Here is a 25,764-nt window from a genome sequence, read left to right as displayed (position 1 = left end):
GAACACAAGAAGGCAAATCTAAGCTTGCTGAAAATACCTCTATATTATTGATTGATTTTCGTGTTACATAGTTCTGGCATTTATATAGGCATTTAAACATCATTATCTTATAAAGAAACTCCTAATCTTATAAGGAAACTCCTAACTAATGATGATCCCTTTAATTTAGGAAAGCAAATCTGCTTTGAAATAGAAATCCTTCTAAAAGACTACAACTAATGACAACTAAGCATACAAAAGTCAAAGTAAACCAAAACAAGACAAAACAAGCCCAACAAACTCATCAAGACCATCAATACATCTTCGTATGCGAATTGGACTTTTTCTTATCATGTCCATGCGCCAAGCCCATCAATACATCTTATGTCATAGATTCCAAGCTTGTTCTTCAAGATCCAAGTTTTACTCATTGTCTTGCACATAAAGATAGGTGATTATCTTTGGTGAAGCTTTGGACACTTCTAGAACAGTCTTAGAATCTTCTAGAACAGCTTCTTTGTCATGCACTTTCATGATTAAGCCTTGTAAAGCCTTTTTCATCCTCTTTGTTCTTGCGCTAGTCATTGGTCCACCAATTCCTTGCAAAGAATCTTGAGAATATTTGGGAATATTAGCTTGAGCCATTTGGTCAGCACCTCGATCTCCATTATTCCCTCCCTCCTCAAAAGGATTCGTCCTCAAATCACTTACATCAAACAAAGATAAATCAGCAACATTAAAAGTCGCACTAACATTACCATAGTTGCTTGGCAAATCTAGCTTGTAGGCGTTATCATTGATTCTTTCCAAGACTTGAAAATGTCCATCTCTATCACTAACAATTGTCTTAGGAAAACCATGCAAACGAACAACTTATTTAAAGAACAAGTCGGCAATATGTGTTGCATCATTGGTTTTAGAACAGGTAATGAAATGAGCCATTTTGCTAAATCGATCAACAACAACAACTATACTGTCCTTACTACTTTGAGACCTTGGTAACCCTAAAACAAAATCCATAGAAATATCAATCCAGGGTTGGTTAGGCACTAGTAAAGAGTATACAAGCCATGCGGTTTAACTTTAGATTTTGCTTGCCTACACGTAATGCACTTATCACAAACAGATTGTACATCATGCTTCATAGTAGGCCAATAAAAATGTTCACGCAATATATTTAAAGTCTTTTGTACACCAAAATGCCCCATCAAACCTCCTCCATGAGTTTCTCTAACAAATTACTCACAAATAGAACAATTAGGCACACACAATTTATCTTTCTTAAACAGAAATCTTTCATGCCTATAGAAATCATTAAACACACACTTATAACATGCATTCCATACTTGGCCGAAATCAAGATCATTAGCATACAAGTCCTTAAGCAATTCAAAACCAACTTAGTTTGCAAAGATGTAAGTAATGCGTACCTCCTAAATAATGCATCAGTAACAACATTTTCCTTTCCATGCTTGTATCTGATCACATAAGGAAACATTTCTATGAACTCTAGCCACTTAGCATGCCTTTTATTAAGCTTACCTTGAGATTTCAAGAACTTTAAGCTCTCATGATCAGAATGAATGATGAATTCCCTTGGCCACAAGTAATGCTGCCATGTTTGAAGAGTCCTCACTAATGCATAAAGTTCCTTGTCATAAGTAGGATAATTTAAGGCTGCCCCACTTAGCTTTTCACTAAAATAAGCAATTGGTTTGGAATCTTGCATCAAAACAGCCCCTATTCCAATTCCAGATGCATCACATTCTACCTCAAAAGCTTTATCAAAATAACACAACAAAGGTGCATTAGTTAGCTTATCCTTCAAAATTTCAAAAGCTCGATCATGCACTTCATCCCACTTAAAAACAACATTATTTTTAACAAGTTCATTCAAAGGTGCAGCAATAGAACTAAAATCCTTAACAAATCTTCGATAAAAACTTGCTAAACCATGAAAACTTCTTACCTCATTCGCATTCTTAGGTGTAGGCCAGTTCCTTATTGCCTTTACCTTCTCTTCATCAACACTAATACTTTGCGAACTAACAACAAATCGAAGAAACACAACCGACTCCATGCAAAATGTGCACTTTTTAAGATTAGCATACAATTGGTGCTCTCTAAACACACTAAAAACAGCATGCAAGTGTTTCACATGTTCATCCAAATTTTTGCTATAAAATAAAATATCATCAAAGTAAACTACCATAAATTTCCCTATGAAAGCACGCAAGACATGATTCTTTAACCTCATGAATGTACTAGGTGCATTAGTTAAACCAAAAGGCATTACTAACCACTCATACAATCCATATTTAGTTTTTCCATTCATCCCCCTCTTTCATGCGAATTTGATAATAGCCATTTTTTAAATCAATTTTAGAAAACAAACAAGAGCCATGCAATTCATCAAGAATATCATCTAATCTAGGGATAGGATGTCTATACTTAACTGTTATTTTGTTAATGGCTCGGCAGTCCACACACATATGCCATGTTCCATCTTTCTTTGGTACTAAGATGACAGGAACCGAATATGGGTAAGACTCTCCCTTACAAAACCCTTTTGCACCAACTCATCCACTTGCCTTTGTATCTCCTTTGTTTCCTCGGGATTAGCTCTATAAGCAGGTTGATTTGGTATGGTGGAACTGGGTATGAAGTCTATTTGATGCTCAATACCTCTTAAGGGAGGTAATCCATGGGGAATCTCCTCGGGAAATAGGTCTTCAAACTCCTGCAATAAAAACACAATAACACTAGGCAAAGAGGGGTTTGGGTCATTAGTAGAAAAGTAAACATCCTTGTACATAAGTACATGTAGTTGCTACCTTGCAATCATGACACTCTTAACCTCATTTTTTTCACTCATTCCCTTGCTTTACTCTCCTTTTTGTACACTTTTCTCCCCAATTTTCCTCTCAGCCTCACTCTTTCCACTTGCCCCTTTCCTCTCAGTCTCACTTGCTCTCTTTGCTTTTGCTTGTTCACTTTCTTTCTTTTTCTTTTCCTCTCGCTCACACTTTTGTTCTTCTCTCATTTTGGACACTCTTGCTATCCTAATCTGATCTTCATAATCTTGCAAAAGGTTTGAGAGGGGTTAGTACAATAATTTGGTTATTCATTACAAAAGAATAACGGTTTTTATACCCATCATGTATAACCTTCCTATCACTGCCATGGTCGGCCAAGTAATATATGACCTGCATGCATTGGTGCCACATCACATAAAACCTCATCCTTATACTTGCCAATTGAAAAGGAAACCAGAACTTACTTAATTACCCTCTCTTCTCCACATTCATTCAGTCATTGCAATTTGTACGGTTTAGGATGTTTTATGGTATGCAAATTCAGCTTATCTACCAACAACGTACTAGCAACATTGGTACAACTTCCACTATCAATAATCATAGTACATACTTTATCCTTCACATGGCATCTTGTGTGAAAAATATGCTCACATTACTCCTCATCACCATCATCCTTAGGTTGTATACTTAGGGCTCTCTTTGTAACCAGCAAATCATCATGAATGGGTTCTGCAACTTCAACATTAGAACAATCCTCCAATGGTGGCATATCATCCTCACTTGAGCTAGTACTTTCTATTTCCCCATTCTCCAACACAATCATAACTCTTTTGTTTGGGCATTGAGAAGCAATATGCCTAAATCCTTGGCACCTAAAACACTTAACATCCTGTGACTTAGAAAAAGTTTTAGTTTCAATTTTACCTTTATGAACAACAACTGAATCCTTTTGCTTTGCTTCCTCTTTTGTTTTTGAGGTAGCTTTGTTGTCCTTCCAATTAGGTTTCCATGAAGAACCAGATCTGAACCCTTTTAATTTGATTTGCTTCTCCACTTTAATGGCTTTGTGCAACAGCTCCTCCATCTCCACATAGTGTTGTAAATCAACCACATCAGCAATCTTCTTGTTCAGGCCGCCAATAAATCTAGCCATTGTTGCTTCTCGGTCCTCCTCTATATTTGCTCTAATCATGGCTATCCCCATCTCTTTGTAATAGTCCTCTACACTCATGAAACCTTGAACCAGCCCCTGCAATTTTCTTGCAAATCTCTATAGTAATGGTCAGGTATAAATCTCTTGCGCATTACCAATTTCATCTCTTCCCATGACCGAATTGGCCTCTCTCCATTCCTACGCCTATTGATCACCAATTGATCCCACCATATGCTTGCATTATCTGTGAACTTCACGGCTACTAGTTTCACTTTCTTCTCCTCAGAGTAATCATGGCAATCAAATACGTGCTCAACCCTTCTTTCCCACTCCAAATATAGTTCGAGATCATTCTTTCCTTGAAAAGTCGGAATCTTCATCTTTATGCTGCCCAAATTGCTATCTCTTTTGGAAATAGCCTTCTTGCCTCATCTAGAACTTGATTCCTCCAAATCTGAATCATCTTCCTCTTCTTCAAACACACGTCTTCTAGTGGACTTAGAAATAGATGGGGATTGCAAATCATCCAGCCTCGCATTCAACTTTCTAAATTGTTCATTAACAGCCCTTATGAATAATTTCATGTCAATCTATTGTGGTTCTCCTTCAATACTCATGGTTATAACCTGCAAAAACTCGGTGGAAATAAAAGAATTTTGTTCCTCACCTCTCTTTGCTTCTCTTTTTTTTTTTTTGTTCCTCAGACACTCCCTCACGTGTTTGCACTCAAATCAGATGGTTATCACGATCTCACCTCTTTTTGCATTTTTTTTCCACTCAGGCCAGCCCCCTTTATGTTCTTAACAGAATCAGATCAACAAATCTCAAGGAGCAATCGGTTAGATGGTGGCAAATCCCAAATCAGAACATTAAAAGCTTAGTTGAGGCAAACGGTAGAAATAAGGAAGGAAAAAATCAATTATAGGAGCCAAAAAAATAAGAAAACTTCAAAAGGAAGCAAAAGACATGCAAAAAAAAATCACTAAGATATGGAGCACGAAATTAAATTAATTTAGACACAAGAATCCTTATTTGATAAGGATTAGTAATAATGAATATAGTAAGATAGCTGTTTATGGAAAATAAATCCCAACTCAAAAAAAGGATTGTTAGTCAACTAGTCAAACCCAAAAAAAAAGGAAATATGATCTTGCAATTCAAGAAATCCCATTCATGTTGGGAAAATGAAAAGAAAATCAGATCAACAATCTAACTCCTCCTCCTTTTTTTTATTCGAATTGGATGTTCTTTTCTCTCTCTTTCTCTCTTTTTTCTCTGTTTTTTTTTTTTTTTTTGAATTGGATGTTCTTTTCTGTCTCTCTCTTTTTTTTTGAGTTGGATGTTCTTTTCTGTCTTTCTTTTTTTTTTGTTTTTGCCAAACTAAACTCACAAAACAGAATTGACTCTACTCAAAAACACAAAGAAGTCAAATGGAAGAATTCAAAGAAACTATGCAAGGACAACACAAAAAACGCGCAAAGATCAAAGAAAACACAAAACAAATATAAGTAAAGGATAAATAACCTGTTTCTAGAACCAAGGCTCTGATACCAATTGATAAGAACCCACTACATGACCTGCTCTAGAAACTCTTGAATCAAGTTGTTATGCGCACCCAGAATCTAGAAAACAAGTTGTTTTTTATCATATTAGAACCTTAAGGAAACTAAGTCCTTAAAGAATCCAATCTTGAAGACGCCACAAAGGTTGATCACTCCCATGATAAGTCAAGATATTGTAATCTACCAAGAACACAAAAAGGCAAAGCTAAGTTTGCTGAAAATACCTCTATATTATTGATTGATTTTCGTGCTACATAGTTGTGGCATTTATATAGGCATGTAAACATCATTATCTTACAAAGAAACTCCTAATCTTATAAGGAAACTCCTAACTAATGATGATCCCTTTAATTTAGGAAAGCAAATCTGCTTTGAAATAGAAATCCTTCTAAAAGACTACAATTAATGACAACTAAGCATACAAAAGTCAAAGTAAACCAAAACAAGACAAAATAAGCCCAACAAGCCCATCAAGCCCATTAATACATCTTAGCATGCAAATTGGGTTTTTTCTTATCATGTCCATGCGCCAAGCCCATCAATACATTTTATGTCATGGATTCCAAGCTTGTTTTTCAAGATCCAAGCCTTGTTCATCGTCTTGCACATAAAGATAGGTGATTATCTTTATTGAAGCTTTGGACACTTCTAGAACAGACTTAGAATCTTCTAGATTGTTTTAAGATGCTGAGAGTGATCACAGTTTATAGTTTGGCACTAATAGTTTACTGTGTTATTCGTTAGGGCTTTCAAAGACTTTTCTGATTATGAAAGTATTAATGCTATGAATATTTGACAATGAAATACGAAAACATATTTTTTCATCCTTAAAAGTATAGGTTAGTTGGTTTGGCAGAAGGACGTTTAAATGGCCAGAGTGGATTAGCTTGAATTGTTTCCTATAGGTTCTATATGGCACTTATAATTCTGAGTGAGTGGATTTAGCTTATCTGCAGAGATATAAAGGGTTCGTCTATGTGAAAATAGCGACTTTATGGGCTAATACGCTCGGCACTTGTTGGTTGATGTGATTTATGTCAAGTTTCTCTCTAAATTTTTTTAAGTTGTTTAAATGAGTTTGTTTGGATCAGTCATTGTTTATTTGCTTTGTTTTGTTTTGAGTAGGTCAGGTTTCACTTTTTGTTGGAGATGAATTGATTTCCTAGCTTCTTTAAATATGTTGGTTTTGTTTAACTTAGAATTGTGAGATTATCTGGCCTGTGATAGAAGTTATACTGGGTTTGTTTAATTGAGAATTGTGTGATTAGAGTTGTAATAAGCCATGTTCATGAGGTCTGAATTGATTAAGTCAAGTTTCTTCTTTGTATTGTTTTTTATTGTTTAGACGAGACTGTTTGGATAGATCTACGTTTATTGGTTTTATTTTCCTGCGAGTAGCTTTAGTTTTATTTTATAAAGGAGTTGTGTTGACTTTCTACTTTATTTAGGTATGTCGGGTTAGTTTCTGATAGTAAGCAGATTTTATTGTGTTAATAAGCTTTGTTAGTGGGTATAGATTTGACTGATGTTCGATTGGTTCACCATGGCTTGGTTAGTTTTGGACAAAATCTAGTTGCTTCTACCTAGGTTTGTCTGGACTCAGTTTCAAAGGATTTGGAAGAATGGGTTTGATTAAGCTTAACTATGTTCGATCTCTACCAGATGGTTTTCTCTATGTTGAGTTTGATTCATTTGCATCAAGGTTGGTTCATTAGAAAGTGAATAATCTAAAATTGTCCACATCTTGTATCGGGTGGGTTGACATTAGTTTAGCTTTGACATGATACATTAGGTCGGCTTGGATAGTCTTGGATTGTTTGGATTGATTTTAGCTACAATTTTCTCTGATGGCATCGTTCTGGTAAGCTGTCGATAGCTTTGGTTGGATTTTCTAAATAAAATGGATTAATTTCTTCCTATGCATTTGTTATATCGGTTACGGAATGATTGTTTTGGTGACATCGCATGGTTGTGTTGGTTCCAATTTGGGTTGGCCATGTTGGCTTTGGTTGTTGCTCTATTGTAACAGAATCTATTGGGTGCATTGTTTTAAGATGCTGAGAGTGATCGCAGTTTATAGTTTGGCACTAATAGTTTAATGTGTTATTCGTTAGGGTATTCAAAGACTTTTCTAATTATGAAATTATAAGTGCTATGAATATTTGGCTATGAAATACGAAAACTTCTTTTTTGATCTTTAAAAGCATAGGTGAGTTGGTTTCGCACAAGGATATTTACACAGCCCGAATGGACTAGCTTGAATCGGTTCCTATAGGTTCTGTTTGGCACTTATAAGTCTGAATGAGTGGATTTAGCTTATCTAGAGAGATATAAAGGGTTCGTCTAAGTGAAAATAGTGACTTTAGGGGGGTAATATGCCCGGTACTTGTTGGTTGATGTGATTTTTGTCAAGTTTTCTCTCTGTGTTTTTTTTCGTTGTTTAAATGGGTTGTTTGGATTAGTCGTTGTTTATTTGCTTTGTTTTGATTTGAGTAGGTCCGGTTTCACTTTTTGAGGGAGTTGGGTTGATTTCCCAGCTTCTCTAAATATGTTGGTTTAGTTTAACTTAGAATTGCAAGATTATCCAACATGTGGTATAAGTTATAGTGGGTTTGTTTAATTGAGAATAGTGTGATTAGTGTTGTAATAAACTTTGTTCTTCTGGATTAAATTGATTAAGTCAAGTTTCTTCTTTGTATTGCTTTGGATTGTTTAGACCGGACTGTTTGGATTGATCTATGTCTATTGGTTTTATTTTCCTGTGAGTAGGTCTAGTTTTATTTTATAAAGGAGTTGAGATGATTTCCTACTTTATTTAGCTATGTTGGGTTCAATTCTGTTTGTAAGTGGATCTTATTTTTAGTGGGTATAGATTTGATTGATGTTTGATTGGTTCACCATGGCTTTGTTAGTTTTGGATAATTTGTAGTTGTTTCTACGTAGATTTGATTAGACTCAGTTTCACAGGATTTGGAACAATGGGTTTGATTAAGCTTAACTATATTCGATCTCGATCAGATGGTTTTCTCTATGTTGAGTTTGATTCATTTGCATCAAGGTTGATTGGTTAGAAAGTGAACAATCTAAAATTGTCCGCATCTTGTTTCAGGTGGGTTGACTTTAGTTTAGCTTTGACATGATAGATATGGTCGGTTTGGAAAGTCTTGGATTGTTTAGATAGATTTCAGCTACATTTTTCTTTGATGTTATTGTTCTGGCAAGCTATCGATAGCGTTGGTTGATTTTTTAAATAAAGTCGATTATTTCTTCCTATGCTTCTATTATATCGGTTTCGGAATGATAGTTTCGGCCGACATCACATGGTTATGTTGGTTCCAATTTGGGTTGGCCATGTTGGCTTTGATATTGTTCTGTTGTTGAAGAGTTTATTGGGTGGATTGTTTTAAGATGCTGACAGTGATCGCAGTTTATAGTTTGGCACTAAAAGTTTAATGTGTTATTCGTTAGGGTTTTCAAAGATTTTTCTGATTATGAAATTATAAGTGCTATGAATATTTGGCTATGAAATACGAAAACTTCTTTTTATATCTTAAAAAACATAGGTGAGTTGGTTTTACACAATGACGTTTACACAGCCCGAGTGAACTAGCTTGAACCGGTTCCTATAGGTTTTGTTTGGCACTTTTCTAGAGAGATATATTGGGTTCGTCTAGGATAAAATAGTGACTTTAGGGGGGTAATACACTCGGTACTTGTTGGTTGATGTGATTTATGACAAGTTTTCCCATTGTGTTTTTTTTTCGTTGTTTAAATGGGTTTGTTTGCATTGGTCGTTGTTTATTTGCTTTGTTTTGATTTAAGTAGGCCAAGTTTCAATTTTTTATGGAGTTGAGTTGATTTCTCAGCTTCTCTAAATATGTTGGTTTTGTTTAACTTAGAATTGCAAGATTATCCGGCCTATGGTATAAGTTATAGTGGGTTTGTTTAATTGTGAATAGTGTAATTAGAGTTGTAATAAGCTTTGTTCTTGTGGGTTTAATTGATTAAGTCAAGTTTCTTCTTTGTGTTGTTTTAGATTGTTTAGACGGAACTATTTCGATTGTTCTACGTTTATTGGTTTTATTTTCTTGTGAGTGGGTCTTGTTTTATTTTATAAAGTAGTTGAGTTGATTTCCTAATTTATTTTGGTATGCCGGGTTCGTTTCTGTTAGTAAGGGGATTTTATTGTACTAATAAGCTTTGTTAGTGGGTGTACATTTGAATGATGTTTGATTGGTTCGCCACGGCTTGGTTAGTTTTGGATAATGTGTAGTTCTACCTAGGTTTGGCGAGACTCGGTTTCACAGGATTTGGAAGAATGGGTTTGATTAAGCTTAGCTATTCTATCTCTACCAAATGGTTTTCTCTATGTTGAGTTGGATTCATTTGCATCAGGATTGGTTGGTTAGAAAGTGAATAATATAAAATTGTTCGCATCTTGTTTTGGATTGTCTTGGATTGTTTGGATTGATTTCAGCTAGAGTTTTCTTTGATGGCATTATTCTGGCAACTTATCGATAGCTTTGGTTGGATTTTTTAAATGAAGTAGATTATTTCTTCCTATGCTTCTGCTATACTGGTTACGGAATGATAGTTTCGGCCAACATCACATGGTTGTGTTGGTTACAATTTGGGTTGGTCACGTTGGCTTTGGCTAGTGCCTTGTTGTAACAGACTCTATTGGGTGGATTGTTTTAAGATCCTGAGAGTGATCGCAGTTTATAGTTTGGCACTAATAGATTAATGTGTTATTTGTTAGGATTTTTGAAGACATTTCTAATTATGAAATTGTTAGTGCTATGAATATTTGGCAATGAAATACGAAAACTTCTTTGTTTATCCTTAAAAGTATAGATTAGTTTGTTTGGCACAAGGACATTAAATGGCCAGAGTGGATTAGCTTGAATTGGTTCCTATAGGTTCTGTTTGGCATTTATAAATTGTCGCCTATAGCTTTTTTCGAAAGATATAAAATGTTCGCCAAAGTGAAAATAGTGACTTTGGTGGGGTAATACTTTTTGTACTTGTTGGTTGATGTGATTTATCTCAAGTTTTCTCTCTGTGTTTTTTTACGTTGTTTAAATGGGTTTGTTGGGATTGGTCATTGTTTATTTTCTTTGTTTTGATTTGTGTTGATCAGGTTTTGTTTAACTTAGAATTGCAAGATTATCAGGTCTATGGTATAAGTTATAGTGGGTTTGTTTATTTTAGAATTGTGTGATTAGAGTTGTAATAAGCTTTATTCTTGTCGGTTAAATTGATTAAGTCAAGTTTCTTATTTGTATTGTTTTAGATTGTTTAGACAGGACTCTTTGGATTGATTCACGTTAAATTGTTTTATTTTGGTATGAGTAGTTCTAGTTTTATTTTACAAAGGAGTTGTGTTGATTTCCTAGTTTATTTAGGTATGCTACATTCATTTCAGTTAGTAAGGGGATTTTACTGTGCTAATAAGCTTTGTTAGTGGGTATAGATTTGATTGATGATTGGTTGGTTCACCACCACTTGGTTAGTTTTATATAATGTGTTGTTGTCTCTACCTAGGTTTGGCTAGAGTCAGTTTCACTGGATTTGGAAGAATGGATTTGATTAAGCATAGCTATATTCGATCTCTTCAAGATGGCTTTCCATATGTTGAGTTGGATTCATTTGCATCTGGATTGGTTGGTTAGAAAGTGTATAATCTAAAATTGTTCGCATCTTGTCTTGTTTGGGTTGACTTTATTCTAGCTTCGACTTGATAGATTGGGTTGGTTTGGATAGTCTTGGATTGTTTGGATTGATTTCAACTTTGATTTTCTTTCATAGCATCATTTTGGCAATCTATCGATAGCCTTGGTTAGATTTTTTAAATAAAGTGGATTATTTCTTTCTATGCTTCTATTATATCTGATATGGAATGATAGTTTCGGCCGACATTGCATTTTTGTGTTGGTTCAAATTTGGGTTGGTCATTTTGGCTTTGGTTAGTGCTCTGTTGTAACAAACTCTATTGGGTGCATTGTTTTAAGATGTTGAGAGTGATCACATATTACAGTCTGGCACCAATAGTTTAATGTTTTATTCATTAGAGTTTTCAAAGACTTTTTCGATTATGAAATTGTTAGTGCTATGAATATTTGGCTATTAAATACAAAAACTTTGTTTTTGATCGTCAAAAGTAAAGTTCATTTGGTTTGGCACAAGGACGTTTACATGGGTTGAGTGTATTAGCTTTAATCGGTTCCTATAGGTTATGTTTGTCACTTATGAGTCTGAGTGATTGGAATTAGCTTATCAACAGAGATATTAAGGTTCGTCTATATGAAAATAGTGACTTTAGTGGGGTAATACGCTCGGTACTTGTTGGTTGATGTGATTTTTGTCAAGTTTTCTCTCTGTGTCTTTTTACGTTGTTTAAGTGGGTTTGTTTGGATTGCTCGTTGTTTATTTGCTTTGTGTTGATTTTAGTAGGATTTTCACTTTTTGATGGATTTGAGTGGATTTCCCAGCTTCTCTAAATATGTTGGTTTTGTTTAACTTAGAATTCCAGGATTATCCAGCCTATGGTATTTGTTATAGTGGGTTTGTTTAACTAAGAATAGTGTGATTAGAGTTGTAATAAGATCTGTTCTTTTGGGTTAAATTGATTAAGTCAAGTTTCTGGTTTGTATTGTTTTAGATTGCTTAGACCGGACTATTTGGATTGATCTACATTTATTGGTTTTATTTTCCCGTAAGCTGGTCTGGATTTATTTTATAAAGTAGTTGAGTTGATTTCCTACTTTATTTAGGAATGCCGGTTTTGTTTCTATTAGTAAGGAGATTTTGTTGTGCTAATAAGCTTTGTTACTGGGTATAGATTTGATTGGTGTTTGATTGGTTCATCCTAGCTTTGTTAGTTTTGGATAATGTGTAGTTGCTTCTACCTATTTTTGGGTTGAGTCAGTTTCATCAGATTTGGAAGAATGGGTTCGATTAAGCTTAGCCATATTCGATCTCTACCAGATGGTTTCTCCCTATGTTGAGTTTGATTCATTTGCATCAGAGTTGGTTGGTTAGAAAGTGAATAATCTAAAATTGTTAGCATCTTATTTCAGGTGGGTTGACTTTAGTTTAGCTCTGACATGAAATGTTAGGTCGGTTTGGATAGTCTTGGATTATTTGGATTGATTTCAGCTACGGTTTTCTTTGATAGCATTGTTCTGGCAAGATATCGACAGCTTTGGTTGGATTTTTAAAATAAAGTGGATTATTTCTTCCAATGCTTCGGTTATATCGGTTATGGAAAGGTAGTTTCAAACAACATTGCATGGTTGTATTGGTTCCAATTTGGCATGGCCATTTTGGCTTTGGTTATTGCTCTGTTGTAACAGACTCTACTTGGTGGATTGTTTTAAGATGCTGAGACAGATCGCAATTTATAGTTTGGCACTAATAGTTTAATGTTTTACTCATTAGGGTTTTTGAAGACTTTTTTTATTATGAAAATGTTAGTGCAATGAGTATTTCGCTATGAAATACGAAAACTTCTTTTTTTATCCTTAAAAGTATAAGTCAGTTGGTTTGGCACAAGGACGTTTACATGGCCAGAGTGGATTAGCTTGAATCGATTCCTATTTGTTTTGTTTCTTACTTATGAGTCTGAGTGAATGGATATAGCTTATCTACAGAGATATAAAGGGTTTGTCTACATGAAAATAGTGACTTTAGGGAGGTAATACGCTCGGTACTTGTTGGTTGATGTGATTTTTGTCAAGTTTTCTCTCTGTGTTTTTTTACGTTGTTTAAATGGCTTTATTGGCATTGATCGTGTTTATTTGCATTGTTTCAATTTTTGTATGATTTTCACTTTTTGATGGAGTTTGAGTGGATTTCTCAGCTTCTCTAAATATGTTGGTTTTGTTTAACTTAGAATTGCGAGATTATCCAGCCTGTGGTATACATTATCGGGGGTTTGTTTATGTTAGAATGGTGTTATTAGAATATTTGGATTGATCTACATTTATTGGTTTTATTTTCCAGAGAGTAGGTCTGGTTTTATTTTATAAAGGAGTTCAGTTGATTTCCTTCTTTAATTTTGTTTCTGTTATTAAGGGGAGTTTATTGTGCTAATAAGCTTTATTAGAGGCTATAGATTTGATTGATAGTTGATTGGTTTGCCACGGCTTGGTTTGTTTTGGATAATGTGTAGTTGCTTCTACCTAGGTTTACCAAGGCATAGTTTCATGGGATTTCGAAGAATGGGTTGGATTAACCTTAGCTATCTTCGATCTCCTCCAAATGGTTTTATCTATGTTGATTTGGATTCATTTGGACCATAATTGGATGGTTAGAAAGTGAATAATCTGAAATTGTCCGCATCTTATTTCGGCTGGGTTGACTTTAGTTTAGCTTTGACTTGATAGATTAGGTCGGTTTGGTTTATCTTGGATTGTTTGGATTGATTTCAGCTATGGTTTTCTTTGATGGCATCATTCTAGCAAGGTACCGATAGCTCTGGTTGGACTTTTTAAATAAAGTGGATTATTTTTTCCTAGGCTTCTAATATATTGATTACGGAATGATAGATTCGGCCAACATTGCATGGTTGTGTTGGCTCCATTTTGGGTTGTTCACATTGGGTTTGGCTAGTGCTATGTTGTAACGGATTCTATTGGGTGGATTGTTTTACGATGCTGAGTGTGATCGCAGTTTTTAGTTTGGCATTGATAGTATAATGTGTTATCTGTTTGGGTTTTCGAAGACATTTATGAATATTAAATTGTAAGTGCAATGAATATTTGTGCCTATGAAACAGAAAAACTTCTTTTTTGATCTTTGGAAGTGTAGGTGAGTTCGTTTTTTACAAGGACGTTTACGCAGCCAGAGTGTGTTAGCTTGAATCTATTCCTATAGGGTCTATTTGGCACTTATAAGTCAGAGTAAGTGGATTTAGCCTATCTAGGAAGATATGAAGGGTTCGTCTAAGTGAAAATATTGACTTTAGGGGTGTTATACGCTTGGTTCTTGTTGAAGTGATTTATGTCAAGTTTTCTCCCCGACTTTTTTTACGTTGTTTAAATGGGTTTGCTTGGATTGGTTGTTGTCTATTGGCTTTGTTTTGATTTGACTGTGTTAGGTTTCAATTTTTGATGGAGTTGAGTTGATTTCCCAGCTTCTCTAAATGTGTTGGTATTGTTTAATTTAAAATTGTGAGATTATCCGGCTTGTGGTATAAGTTATAATGGGTTTGTTTAGGTGAGAATAGTGTGATTAGATATGTAATAAGCTATGTTCTTGTGGGTTAAATTGATTAAGTCAAGTTTCTGTTAGTAAGGGGAGTTGAGTTGATTTAAAATTATGAGATTATCCAGCTTGTGGTATAATTTATAATGGCTTGCGAGTATGTCTGGTTTTATTTTATAAATGAGTTGAGTTGATTTCCCTCTTTATCTAAGTATGCCAGGCTCGTTTCTGTTAGTAAGGGGAGTTTATTTAGCTAATAAGCTTTGTTAGTGGGTATAGATTTGGCTAGAGTTAGTTTCATGGGATTTGGAAGAATGGATATGATTAACCTTAGCTATATTCGATCTCTACCAGATGGTTTTATCTATGTTGAGTTAGATTCATTTGCATCTGAAGGGATGGGAGATCCATCACATGGATGGCCGAACCATGCAAGAAGGTTGGGCAAAATTTAAAAATTTTCTTTACTCCCATCTGTGAATCCTATTCCCAATTTAGAAAACTGCAATTTCAATATTCATTCTTGTAACCAAACCAGAACAAATCTGAAACCAAGATTAGGGAGGGATATACCTGATACAGAATCCACGCAAAAAGCACTTCCCAACGTAGGTGTTCACGCCCAAAGAGTGTACCAAATCCTCCCTCCACTAAAGATGACATAGCTTAGGGTGAGGCAGGATCAGTAGGTAGTTCTTCACCAAGAACTTGATTCTTTAACAAGAACCAAATGGGGTAGTGAGCACAATTTCAAAATTATTTTTTCTAGCAAGAAACAATATCAAGATCAAATCTTGGTCAGATCCAACAACTAGAGATCGAACAAGGTGGGATGGCAAGAGCAAGAAGAAAAAGAACTGAAGGCAAGATCAGTCTTACTGAGTTGACTTCTCTCTGGGTTGTATTTGGTGTCTTTTTCAAGTCCGCCCAGCTCTCTATTTATAACCTTAAAGAGACAACCTCTTAATCTGATTAGGAGTTTCCTTATCTAAATCTTTATTTTTATCTGGACTCTTTAAGTGATAAGGGTATTTCCATATCTTATTTGTAGTTCAAAAATCAGCTTATTCCAAATCAAATTAGGAGTTTCTTGATCCAAATCTTTATTTGGATCTAGACTCTTTAATTGAATAAGAGTTATCCGCTTATCCTTATCTGCTGATCCAAACCCAAATTTGTAGTTATTTAATTAATCCATTTAACCCCGTTCGAAATGGGCATTTAGGCTCATTAAGCTTTCAGGCTCACTTCCTTTTAACGCTGGCTAGCTTGACTCTCTTTGTATGGTGTGGGACCCTAACATTGATCTACACATCAGGTACATGGGTTCAACACAACCTCTGTTACAAGGCCTGGCCGAATTCGCTGTTGAATACAATGGACCCCTAAGTCCATCACCATGGGCTCTTAATGGGCCCAACATTTACACTAAATGGCCCTTGGGTCCAGCCATCTTATGAAGACCCAAGGACTGTGGGTAGATGCAAGATTATCCCATTAGGTATAACCCTCAATAGTCTTACACTTAACCTCTCAACCCTTAATGATCAAACACTGCCCGACAATAAAGGACATCTCCCACAGCTGCAAAGTACAGTGCTGCACTCTCTACTCGCATGGATCCTGGGAATTAAAACCTTTTGCAAACCATTTGAAACCATAATATATATAAGTATATCTCTATATATAAATATATTTTGCAAAACCAAATTTCAAACAAATTTGAAATCCACTACCAATAGTTCAGGTTTCCATCAGAGAGTAGAGAGTGCAGTATCATAATCAAGTTTAGGGGTCAGGTGTAACATTCCAATTTTGCCTATTTATCTCCAAGGTCCAGGGCACTACTAGAATTTTGGTCTGGTTCAGGGTTTCAAGAAAACCCATACTGCATGCACCTTAGGTCTCACCCTGGTAGCTGAGACAAGTCAACCCAACCAACTTTGCAACACATCAATGTGAGACTTGGCAGGATAAATCTTCCTAGATCTATCCAACGGCTGTAAAGATTCTAAACTAACACGAATCTCATATGCGTAAGTTTAAGGGTATTACATAGAAACACACCACAATAACATGAATCAAATATGTACTTTATTCATTTACAAAAAATGTCATAATGTACATTATGCTGATTGGAGCTAAGGGCATACACTATCTAATAGCATCATCATTGGATTGTTAGAATTGTGAGATAAGAGTTGTAATAAGCTCTGTTCTTGTGGGTCAAATTGATTTAGTCAAGTTTCTCCTTTGAATTGTTTAGACGGGACTATTAGGATTGATCTATGTTTATTGGTTTTATTTTCTTGCGAGTAGTTCTAGTTTTATTTTATAAAGGAGTTGAGTTGATTTTCTAATTTATCTAGGTATGCCGTGTTCATTTCTGTTAGTAAGGGGAGTTTGTTTAACTAATAAGCTCTGTTGGTGGGTATAGATTTGATTGATGGTTGATTGGTTCACCACGGCTTGGTTAGATTTGGATAATGTATACTTGCTTCTACCTAGGTTTCTCTAGACTTAGTTTCATGGGATTTGGAAGAATGGGTTTGATTAACCTTAGCTATATTCGATCTCTACCAAATGGTTTTATCTATGTTGAGTTAGATTCACTTGCATCATGATTGGATTGTTAGAAAGTGATTAATCTAAAATTGTCTGCTTCTTGTTTCAGTTTGGTTGACTTTAGTTTAGCTTTGACTTGATAGATTAGGTCGGTTTGAATAGTCTTAGATTGTTTTGATTGATTTCAACTACGGTTTTCTTTGATGGCATCCTCCTAGCAAAGTATCGATTGCACTGGTTGGATTTCTTAAATAAAGTGGATTATTTCTTCCTAAGCTTCTTATATATCAGTTACAGAATGATAGATTCGGCCAACGTTGCATGGTTGTGCTGGTTGCAATTTGGGTTGGCCACGTTGGGTTTGGTTGGTGCTCTGCTGTAACAGATTTTATTGGGTGGATTGTCTTAAGATGCCGAGATTGATCGCAGTTTATAGTTTGGCACTAATAGTGTAAGGTGCTATCTGTTAAGGTTTTCGAAGACTTTCATGCATATGAAATTGTAAGTGCTATGAATATTCGTGGCTATGAAATATGAAAACTTCTGTTTTGATCTTTAGAAGTGTAGGTGAGTTCGTTTGGCACAAGGACGTTTGCACAGCTAGAGTGGATTAGCTTGAATATGTTCCTATAGATTCTGTTTGGCACTTATAAGTCTGAGTGAGTGGATACGCTTGGTCCTTGTTGGTTGAAGTGATTTATGTCAAGTATTCTCTCTGAGTTTTTTTACGTAGTTTAAATGGGTTTGTTTGGATTGGTCGTTGTTTATTGGCTTTGTTTTGATTTGAGTAGGTCAAGTTTCATTTTTTTTATTCTGTTGAGTTGATTTCCTAGCTTCTCTAAATATGTTGGTTTTGTTTAACTTAGAATTGTGAGATTATTCGGCCTATGCTATAAGTTATAATGGGTTTGTTTTAAGTGAGAATAGTGTGATTATAGTTGTAACAAGCTCTGTTCTTGTGGGTTAAATTGAATAAGTCAAGTTTCTCCTTTAATTTGTTTTAGATTGTTTAGATGGGAATGTTTGGATTGATCTACGTTTGTTGGTTTTATTTTCTTGTGAGTAGGTTTGGTTTTATTTTATAAAGGAGTTAAGTTGATTTCCTACTTTAATCTAGGTATGTCGGGTTCGTTTCTATTTGTAAGGGGTGTTTATTGTGCTAATAATCTTTATTAGAGGGTATAGATTTGATTGATAGTTGATTGGTTTGCCATGTCTTGGTTAGTTTTGGATAATGGTTGTGTTGATTCGGCCGACATTGCATGGTTATGTTGGTTCCAATTTGAGTTGGCCACATTGGGTTTGGTTAGTGCTCTGTTGTATCGGATTCTATTTGGTGGATTGTTTTGAGATGCTGAGAGTGGTCGTAGTTTATTATTTGGCACTAATAGTATAATGTGTTACCCATTGAGGTTTTTGAAGACTTTTCTGCATATGAAATTGTAAGTGTAATAATTATTTTTGGCTATGAAATACAAAAATTTCTTTTTTGAACTTTTGAAGTATAGGTTAGTTCGTTTTGCAAATGGACGTTTACGTAGCGAGAGTTGATTAGCTTGAATTTGTTCCTATAGATTGTGTTTAGCACTTATAAGTCTGAATGAGTGGTTTTAGCTTATCTAGGGAGATATGAAGTGTTCGTCTAAGTTAAAATATTCACCTTAGGGTGTAATACGCTTGGTTTTTTTTTTGGTCGAAGTAATTTATGTCAAGTTTTCTCTTCGAGATTTTTTACGTTGTCTGAATGGGTTTCTTTGGATTGGTCGTTGTTTATTGGCTTTGTTTTGATTTAAGTAGGTCAGGTTTCAATTTTTGAGGGAGTTGTGTTGATTTCCAAGCTTCTCTAAATATGTTGGTTTTGTTTAACTTAGAATTATGAGATTATTCGGTCCATGGTATAAGCTATAATGGGTTAGTTTAAGTGAGAATTGTGTGATTAGAGTTGTAATAAGCTCTGTTCTTGTTGGTTAAATTGATTAATCCAAATTTCTATAAGGAACTGTTTGGATGGATCTACATTTATTGGTTTTATTTTCCTGTGAGTAGGTCTTGTTTTATTTTATAAAGGAGTTGAGTTGATTTCAAAATTTATCTAGGTATGTCGGGTTCATTTCTGTAAGTAATGGGAGTTTATTGTGCTAAGAATCTCTATTAGTGGGTATAGATTTTATTGATGGTTGATTGGTCCGCTACGGCTTGGTTAGTTTTGGATAATATGTAGTTGCTTCTACCTAGGTTTGTCTAGACTCAGTTTCACAGGATTTGGAAGAATGGGTTTCATTAATTTTACCTATATCCGATCATTACCAGATGGTTTTATCTATGTATAATAAGATTCATTTGCATTAGGATTGAATGGTTAGAAAGTGAGTAATCGAAAATTGTTCGCATCTTGTTTCGGCTGCATTGACTTTAGTTTAGCTTTGACTTGATAGATTAGGTTGGTTTGGATAGTCTTGGATTGTTTGGATTGATTTCAGCTACAGTTTTCTTTGATGGCATCATTCTAGCAATGTATCAATAGCTTTGGATAGAATTTTTAAATAAAGTATATTATTTCTTCCTAGTCATCTGTTATACTGGTTATAGAATGATAGGTTCGGCCAACATTGCGTGATTGTGTTGGTTCCAATTTGGGTTGGCTACATTAGGTTTGGTGGGTTCTTTGTTGTAACGGATTCTATTTGGTGGATTGTTTCGAGATGCTGAGAGTGGTCGTAATTTATTGTTTGGAACTAATAGTGTAATGTGTTACCCGTTGGGGTTTTCAAAAACTTTTCTGCATATGAAATTGTAAGTGCTACGAATATTTGTGGCTATGAAATACAAAAACTTCTTTTTTGAACTTTTGAAGTATAGGTGAGTTCGTTTTGCAAATGGACGTTTACGCAGCTAGAGTTGAGTAGCTTGAATTTGTTCCTATAGGTTTTGTTTGGCACTTATATGTCTGAGTGAGTGGATTTAGCTTATCTTGAGAGATATGAAAAGTTTGACTCAGTTAAAATATTGACTTTAGGGGTGTAATACACTTGGTTTGTCTTAGTTAAATGGGTTTGTTTGGATTGGTTAATGTTTATTGGCTACATTTTGATTTGAGTAGGTCAAGTTTACTTCTCAGATGGAGTTGAGTTGATTTCCTAGCTTCTCTAAATAATTTGGTTTTGTTTAACTTAGCATTGTGAGTTTATCTGGCCTATGGTATAAGTTATTATGGGTTTGTTTAAGTGAGGATTGTGTGGTTAGATTTGTAATAAGCTCTATTCTTGTGGGTTAAATTACTTAAGCGAAGTTTCTCCATTGAATTGTTTTAGATTGTTTAGACGGGACTGTTTGCATTGATCTACGTTTATTGGTGTTATTTTCCTATGAGTATGTTTGCTTTTATTTTTGAAAGGAGTTGAGTTGATTTCCTACTATATCAAGGTATGTTGGGTTCGTTTCTATTAGTAAGGGGAGTTTATTGTTCTAGTATATTTTGTTAGTGGGTATAGATTTAATTGATGGTTAACTAGTTCGCCACTATTTGGTTAGTTTTGGATAATGTGTAGTTGCTTCTACCTAGGTTTGGCAAGGCTCAGTTTCACGGGATTTTGAAGAATGAGTTTCAGTAGCCTTAGCTATATTCGATCTCTACCAGATGGTTTTATCTATGTTTAGTAAAATTCATTTGCATTAGGATTGGATGGTTAAAAAGTGAATAATCAAAAATTGTCCATTTCTTGTTTCAGCTGCATTGACTTTAGTTTAGATTTGACTTGATAGATTATGTTGGTTTGGATAGTCTTGGATTGTTTGAATTGATTTAAGCTATGGTTTTGTTTCATGGCTTCCTTCTTGTGGGTTAAATTGAATAGTGTGATTAGAGTTGAAATAAGCTCTGTTCTTGTGGGTTAAATTCGTTATGTCAAGTTTCTCCTTTGAATTGTTTTAGATTGTATAGACGGGACTGTTTGGATTGATCTACATTTATTGGTTTTATTTTCTTGTGAGTAGGTCTGATTTTATTTTATAACGGAGTTGAGTTGATTTCAAAATTTATCTAGGTATGCTGAGTTCATTTCTATTAATAATGGGAGTTTATTGTGCTAAGAAGCTCTATTAGTAGGTATAGATTTTATTGATGGTTGATTGGTTCGCTACAGCTTGGTTAGTTTTGCATAATATGTAATTGTTTCTACCAAGGTTTGGCTAGACTCAGTTTCACGGGATTTGGAAGAATGGGTTTCATTAACCTTAGCTATATTCGATCTCTACCAGATGGTATTATCTACGTTTAGTTGGACTCATTTGCATCCAGATTGGATTGTTAGAAAGTGAGTAATCTAAAAATGTCTGCATTTTGTTTCAGCTGGGTTGACTTTAGTTTAGCTTTGACTTGATAGATTAGGTCAGTTTTGATAGTATTGGATTGTTTGGATTGATTTTAGCTACGGTTTTCTTTGTTGGCATCCTTTAGCAAGGTATCGATAGCTTTACTTGTATTTTTTTACAAAAAGTGGATTATTTCATCCTAAGCATCTCTTATATCGGTTACAGAGTGATAGATTCAGCCGACATTCCAAGGTTGTTTTGGTTCCAATTTGGGTTGGCCATGTTGGGTTTGGTTAGTGCTCTGTTGTAACGGATTCTATTGGGTGAATTGTTTTAAGATGCTGATAAAAACCCACTAGACGACCCGCTCTAAGAACTCTTGAATCAAGTTGTTATGCACACCCAGAAACTAGAAAACAAGTTGTAATTGATCAGATTAGAACCTTAAGGAATCTAAGACCTTAAATAATCTAATCTTGAAGACACCACAAAGGTTGATCACTCCCTTGATAAGTCAAGAAATTGTATTATGCCAAAAACACAAGAATGCAAAGCTAAGCTTGCTAAAAATACCTCTATATCATTGATTGATTTTCGTTTTACATAGTTGTGGCCTTTATATAGGCATGTAAACATCATTATCTTATAAGGAAACTCCTAACTAATGAGGATCCCTTTAGTTTAGGAAACAAATCTGCTTTGAAATAGAAATCCTTTAAAAGACTACAACTAATGACAACTAAGCATAGAAAAGTCAAAGTAAAACAAAACAAGACAAAACATGCCCATCAATACATCTTAGCATGCGGATTGGGCATTTTCTTATCATGTCCATGCGCCAAGTCCATCAATACATCTTAGCATGCAAATTGGGCCTTTTCTTATCATGTCCATGCGCCTTGGTCTTATGTCATGGATTCCAAACTTTGATTTTCAAGATCTAAGTCTTGTACATCGTTTTGCACATAAAGATAGGTGATTATCCTTAGTGGAGTTTTGGAAACTTTTAGAACAGTTTTACAATCTTCTAGAACAGTCTCTTTGTCATGCACTTCCATGATTAAGCCTTGTAAAGCCTCTTTCATCCTCTTTGTCCTTGCCTTAGTCATTGGACCACCGATTCCTTACAAAGGATCTTGAGAATATTTGGGAATATTAGCTTGAGCCATTTGGCCAGTACCTCGATCTCCATTATTCCCTCCCTCCTCGAAAGGATTCGTCCTCGAATCACCTACATCAAACAAAGATAAATCAGCAACATTAAAAATGTTCATTATTCCCACCCTCCTCGAAAGTCGCACTAACATTACCATAGTTGCTTGGCAAATCTAGCTTGTAGGCGTTATCATTGATTATTTCCAAGACTTGAAAAGGTCCATCTCCTCTTTGCTGCAATTTTAATTTCCTTTGTGTGGGAAACCTCTCCTTATGCATGTACACCCAAACCTAATCTCTAGGTTCAAAAACAACCTTCAAACGCCCCTTATTAGCTTGCTTAGCATATTGCTCACTCTTCCTTTCAATGTTAGCCCGAACCTTGGCATGTAAATCCTTCACAAAAGCTGCCTTTTTCTTACCATCAAGATTAGCATGTTCATTAGTAAGCAACAGTAAAATATACACAGGAGTTAAAGAATTAAATCCATAAACAACTTCAAAAGGTGAAAAAGAAGTAATAGAATGAACAAACCTTTTATATGCAAACTCAATATGTGAAAAACACTTCTCCCACTGCCTTAAGTTCTTTTGAATGATAGCACGCAACAAAGTAGTGAATGTCCTATTAACTACATCAGTTTGACCATCCGTTTGAGGATGTGCATTAGTAGAAAACAAGAGTTTAGCATACAATTGATGCTCTCTTATCGCACTAAAAACAGCATGCAAGTGTTTCACATGTTCATCCAAATTTTTGCTATAAACTAAAATATCATCAAAGTAAATTACCACAAATTTCCCTATGAAAGCATGCAAGACATGATTCAATAACCTCATTAATGTACTAGGTGCATTAGTTAAACCAAAAGGCATTACTAACCACTCATACAATCCATATTTAGCTTTAAATACTGTCTTCCATTCATCTCCCTTTTACATGCGAATTTGATAATAGTCATTCTTTAAATCAATTTTAGAAAACAAACAAAAGCCATGCAATTCATCAAGAATATCATCTAATCTAGGGATAGGATGTCTATACTTAACTGTTATTTTGTTAATGGTTCGGCAGTCCACACACATACGCCATGTTCCATCTTTTTTTGGGACTAAGACGACAGGAACCGAACATGGGCTAAGACTCTCCCTTACAAAACCCTTTTACACCAACTCATCCACTTGCCTTTGTATTTCCTTTGTTTCCTCGGGATTAGCTCTATAAGCAGGTCGATTTGGTATGGTGGAACCGGGTATGAAGTCTATTTGATGCTCAATACCTCTTAAGGGAGGTAATCCATGGGGAATCTCCTCGGGAAATAGGTCCTCAAACTCCTGCAATAAAGACGCAACAACACTAGGCAAAGAGGGGTTTGGGTCATTAGTCGAAAAATAAACATCCTTGTACATAAGTACGTGTAGTTGCTGCCTTGCAATCGTGACACTCTTAACCTCATTTTTCTCACTCATTCCCATGCTTTACTCTCCTTTTTGTACACTTTTCTCCCCAACTTTCCTCTCGGCCTCATTCTTTCCACTTGCACTTTTCCTCTCGGTTTCACTTGCTCTCTTTGCTTTTGCTTGTTCACTTTCTTTTTTTTCCTTTCCTATTGCTTACACTTTTGTTCTTCTCTCATTTTGCACTCTCTTGCTATCCTAATCTGATCTTCATAAACTTACAAAGGTTTGAGAGGGGTTAGTACAATAATTCGATTATTCATTATAAAAGAATAACGGTTTTTATACCCATCATGTGTAACCTTCCCATCAAACTGCCATGGTCGGCCAAGCAATATATGACCAACATGCATTGGTTCCACATCACATAGAACCTCATCCTCATAATTTCCAATTGAAAAGGAAATCAGAACTTGCTTGGTTACCCTCACTTTTCCACATTCATTCAGTCATTGCAATTTGTATGGTTTAGGATGCTTTATGGTAGCAAATTCAACTTATCTACCAACATTAGTACAACTTCCACTATCAATAATCATAGTACATACCTTATCCTTCACATGGCATATTGTGTGAAAAATATGCTCACGTTGCTCCTCATCACCATCATCCTTACGCTGTATACTTAGGGCTCTCCTTGTAACCAGCAAATCACCATGCACGGGTTCTGCAACTTCAACATCAAAACAATCCTCCAACGGTGGCATCTCATCCTCGCTTGAGCTAGCATTTTCTATTTCTCCATTCTCCAACACAATCATAAATCTTTTGTTTGGGCATTGAGAAACAATATGCCCGAATCCTTGGCAAATAGAATACTTAACTTCATGTGACTTAGAAGAAGTTTTAGTGTTGGTTTTACTTTTATGAACAGTAACCGAATCCTTTTGCTTTGCTTCCTCTTTTGTTTTTGAGGCAGCTTTGTTGTCCCTCCAATTAGGTTTCCATGAAGAACCAAATCTGAACCCTTTTAATTTGATTTGCTTCTCCACTTTAATGGCTTTGTGCAACAACTCCTCCATCTCCACATAGTGTTGTAAATCCACTACATCAACAATCTCCTTGTTCAAGCCGCCAATAAATCTAGCCATTGTTGCTTCTCGGTCCTCCTCTATGTTTGCTCTAATCATGCCTATCTCCATCTCTTTGTAATGGTCTTCTACACTCATGGAACCTTGAACCAGCCCCTACAACTTTCTATGCAAATCTCTATAGTAATGGCTTGGTATAAATCTCTTGCGCATTACCAATTTCATCTCTTCACATGACTGAATTGGCCTCTCTCCATTCCTACGTCTATTGATCACCAATTGATCCCACCATATGCTTGCATAATCTATGAACTTCATGGCTGCTAGTTTTACTTTATTCTCCTCAAAATAATCATAGCAATCAAATACGTGCTCAACCTTTCTTTCCCACTCTAAGTATAGTTCGAGATCATTTTTTCCTTGAAAGGTCAGAATCTTCATCTTTATGCTGCCCAAACTGCTATCTCTTTTGGAAACAGCCTTTTTGCCTCGTTTAGAACATGATTCCTCCAAATCCGAATCATCTT

The 25,764-nt window shown here is 35.3% G+C and overlaps 1 pseudogene; it reads right to left on the bottom strand.

Annotated features, from left to right (window-relative positions):
- Positions 1-402: 402 nt before the first annotated feature.
- On the bottom strand, positions 403-24,224 carry LOC104590326 (uncharacterized; annotated as a pseudogene).
- Positions 24,225-25,764: the final 1,540 nt, after the last annotated feature.

This window comes from Nelumbo nucifera, chromosome 4 (assembly GCF_055504915.1).
Source record: "Nelumbo nucifera cultivar China Antique chromosome 4, China Antique-T2T, whole genome shotgun sequence".
NCBI classification, from domain to species: Eukaryota; Viridiplantae; Streptophyta; class Magnoliopsida; order Proteales; family Nelumbonaceae; genus Nelumbo; species Nelumbo nucifera.
This window is presented reverse-complemented; position numbering and strand designations above follow the sequence as displayed.